Raw genomic sequence first — 5,000 nt, forward strand, 5'->3', positions numbered from 1 at the left:
GGTCGCTAGGAAAGAGGGATGTGGAGATGGCTGGAAGAATACAAAGTGGTTTCCTTGTCTGGGGAGTGCGAGGCGGAGGCTCTACAGTCAGGTCTGCAGTCTGTCAGCGGCGTGGCCCCCCCCAGGCCTCCACACACACACACACACACACACACACACACACACACACACACACACACACACACACACACACACACACACACACACACACACACACACACACACACAACACACACACACACACACACACACACACACACACACACACACACACACACACACACACAGCACACACACACACACACACACACACACACACACACACACAGCACACACACACACACACACACACACACACACAGCACACACACACACACACACACACACACACACACACACAGCACACACACACACACACACACACACACACACACACACAGCACACACACACACACACACACACACACACACACACACACACACACACACACACACACACACACACACACACACACACACACACACACACACACACAGCACACACACACACACACACACACACACACACACACACACACACACACACACACACACACACACACACACACACACACACACACACACACACACACACACACACACACACACACACACACACACACACACACACACACACACACACACACACACACACACACACACACACACACACACACACACACACACACACACACACACACACACACACACACACACACACACACACACACACACACACACACACACACACACACACACACACACACACACACACACACACACACACACACAGCACACGCACACACACACACACACACAGAGACATACCTTGTCCTCATGCACCCTTCTGTCATCAGCGGTGCCAAATCGACCTCATATCATACATCATTTAATCTAAAGTTTGTGATTATGCAAACAGGGTCGATGTTTGCTCGAGGTGATCACACTGTATGATTCCCAATGTTGTGTCTCTCTCTCTCTACTGGAGGTATTCAGGTCAGGTCTGTAGGAGGTGTGGAGGAAATTATTGATAACTGGAGCTGCACTGCCATCTGCTGGTGAAAGGGTAGGTTTGCACGTAGACTTTTGGAAAAGCAAGAGAGTGCTTGTTTTCCACTGTAGACATGGACTAACATAATACGGTAGGATTATTGAGTAATCGATTGATTGATTGAAAATTGTATTAACAGATTGCAGACTGGGTACAATACAGTACGGCTCAATACACACAATTGTTAAGGGGATGCAGCAGACACTATTTGAACAAACGCCCACAGCCACAAGAACCACCCACAGATTTCCTTGTAGACCTCACTCTATAACAAGGTGTTTTCATTTCAGGATCATCTGTTCAAACAAGTGAACGGGTGAGCCATGGGGGCCTGCTTTAGTCCTTCCTGTGCGGAAGTCCTCTCTTATTCTTTCTTATAGTCTAAATATGTTTTAAGGAAGTGTCTAATACTCGACAGGACTACTGCGCTACTGAAAATATAGAGAGAGACACATTATAGTTCACCTCTCTCTATCTCTCTCTCTCTCTCTCTCTCTCTCTCTCTCTCTCTCTCTCTCTCTCTCTCTCTCTCTCTCTCTCTCTTTCTGTCCCGTTATGTCTCTCTTATCGTGCGTTCCTGTCTCCCACTTCACCAGCTGTTCATCATATGTCTTCTCCTGTTGTCTATTAGTTACTTTACTTCCCTGTGTATGTTGTTCCCTTCCCCCCAGTTAGTGCTTGTAGTTGTACATCAGCTTGCTCTTCATTAAATACACCACTATTGGTTTCAGCCCATCATCTGTCTCCTGTCTGCAGCACCACCTGAGTCCACATCTCTCCATATTCTAGCCTGGTCATCCTGGTTCTCGTTTTCTCTCTGGACACAGAACGCAGCGGCCCGCCTGATCTCAAACCTACCGAAGTCGGCCCATGTCACCCCACTTCTTAGGGACCTGCACTGGCTCCCCATTGCTGCACGTATCCGCTTCAAGGCCCTCGACCTAGCATACCGTGCGGCAAAGGGAACCGCTCCCGCCTAGCTCCGGTCGATGGTCTCTAATATACACACCCTCAAGACCCCTACGCTCTGCATCTTCTGGCCGCCTCAGACCTACTCCTATCCGAGCTCCGGGAGGGTCATCAAAGAGAAGTCGCCTATTCTCGGTCCTTGCCCCACAATGGTGGAATGAACTACCCACCCCAGTTAGGACAGCCGAATCACGTCCAATCTTTCGCCGTCGACTAAAGACTCACTTCTTCAACCATTATCAAAAAATAAATAAAAAAGGATATCTAACCCTAACTAACCTTACTGCCATGCACTTGTCCTAATAAACTAACCTACACTGTAGCACGCAGCACTTTGATGAACATTGTTACTCAGCTGATAGAGATGCGTGATGTAATGCTTACAGTAACTAAATCACCAGTAAGCCAATAGGAGATGGGGGGTGTGGCACATGCTCAGATTGCATTGGTGTTGAAATTGAAAAGGTTTGCTGGCCTCTCTCTCTCTCTCTCTCTCTCTCTCTCTCTCTCTCTCTCTCTCTCTCTCTCTCTCTCTCTCTCTCTCTCTCTCTCTCACCAAAACGTGAAAAAGCCAAGAGACTGGCCTCATAAGAATTACAATTACAAATTGCAATTACAAACACACACACATACACACACACACACACACACACACACACACACACACACACACACACACACACACACACACACACACACACACACACACACACACACACACACACACACACACACACACACACACACACACAAACACACACAGACACACACACACACACACACAAATAGACCAAGTAATGTGAGATGTGAGAACAACGGGAGTAGGCTAAGTGTGACGATTTGTATCACAAGGTACAGGACGTGATCCAGGGGGTCAGTGAGTTAACCTTTGCTTGGCCGAACTCTAGTACCTAAGGTGCCCTATAAGACCTGGGGGTCAAAGCTATCGGTTTTGTGTGTGACGGAGCGGCTTCGTCACTGACTGCGAGCAGCGCGCATGCGCATAGACACATGCACGTACACACACACACATACACACACACCATTCCCTGTGAGAACGTCAAACCCCCCCTCCCCCCCCCCCATCATTCATTTCCTTTACCGTCAGTAGCACAACCAAGGGTGCCCACATGGGAGTGCTACTGTACATTCATAGTATCATACATACATTCATTCATAGTATCATACATACATTCATTCATATTATCATACATACATTCATTCATATTATCATACATACATTCATTCATATTATCATACATACATTCATTCATATTATCATACATACATTCATTCATATTATCATACATACATTCATTCATATTATCATACATACATTCATTCATATTATCATACATACATTCATTCATATTATCATACATACATTCATTCATATTATCATACATACATACATTCATATTATCATACATACATTCATTCATATTATCATACATACATTCATTCATAGTATCATACATACATACATTCATATTATCATACATACATACATTCATATTATCATACATACATTCATTTACATTTACATTTACATTTAGTCATTTAGCTGACGCTTTTATCCAAAGCGACTTACAAGTTCTGTACGACAAGCCATCAGGAAGGGCACAACTCTATCAGCTGAGTAACAATGTTCATCAAAGTGTTGAGTGCTACAGTGTAGGTTAGTTTATTAGGACAAGTGCATGACAGTACGGTTAGTTAGGGTTAGATTTTTTTTTTTTTAGTCGACGGCGAAAGATTGGACGTGATTCGGCTGTCCTAACTGGGGTGGGTAGTTCATTCCACCATTGTGGGGCAAGGACTGAGAATAGGCGACTTCTCTTTGATGACCCTCCCGGAGCTTGGATAGGAGTAGGTCTGAGGCGGCCAGAAGATGCAGAGCGTAGGGGTCTTGAGGGTGTGTAGTTAGAGACCATTGACCGGAGGTAGGCGGGAGCGGTTCCCTTTGCCGCACGGTATGCTAGGTCGAGGGCCTTGAAGCGGATTCGTGCAGCAATGGGGAGCCAGTGCAGGTCCCTAAGAAGTGGGGTGACATGGGCCGACTTCGGTAGGTTTGAGATCAGGCGGGCCGCTGCGTTCTGAATGAGTTGAAGAGGCTTAGTGGCAGTGGCCGGGAGGCCAGCGAGCAGTGCATTGCAGTAGTCGAGGCGGGAGATGACTGTTGATTGGACGAGGAGTTGGGTGGCTTCTTTTGTCAGGAAGGGGCGTATCCTTCTGACGTTGCTCAGGAGGAATCGGCAGGTTCTGGTCGTCGCTGCGATGTGAGCAGAGAAGTTCAACTGGTCGTCGAGGACAACACCAAGGTTCTTGGCGGTCGGGGACGCAGTCACAGCTGTATTCTCGACTGTGATTGAAAGGTCGGTTAGGGGGGAGGATTTGGCCGGCAGGTGGAGCAATTCTGTTTTGCTTAGGTTCAGTTTGAGGTGGTTGGACGTCATCCAGGCTGAGATGTCGGACAGACAGGCCGAGATCCGCTCAGAGACGTGGATATCTGAGGGAGGGAATGAGAGGAAGAGTTGAGTATCGTCGGCATAACAATGGTAGGAGAAGCCATGAGACGTGATAATGTTACCCAGTGATTTAGTGTAGAGGGAGAAGAGAAGGGGTCCTAAAACCGAGCCCTGGGGGACACCCGTCCGCAGGGGGCGGGTGGCCGACAGGGTCCCTCTCCATGACACTTGGTAGGAGCGGTCATTGAGGTATGATGACAGCCATGTCAGCGCAGAGCCAGCCACTCCCATTCCTGCGAGGGCCGCAAGGAGGATCTGGTGGTTGACTGTGTCGAAGGCTGCAGATAGATCTAGGAGAATCAGGACAGAGGAGAGGCCTTTCGCTTTTGCTAAGTGAAGTGCCTCTGTGACCGCAATGAGGGCTGTCTCTGTGGAGTGACCAGTCCTGAAGCCTGACTGATTAGGGTCTAGGA

The sequence above is a fragment of the Notolepis coatsorum genome (genome assembly GCF_963971535.1).
Source record: "Notolepis coatsorum genome assembly, chromosome: 15".
NCBI classification, from domain to species: domain Eukaryota; kingdom Metazoa; phylum Chordata; class Actinopteri; order Aulopiformes; family Paralepididae; genus Notolepis; species Notolepis coatsorum.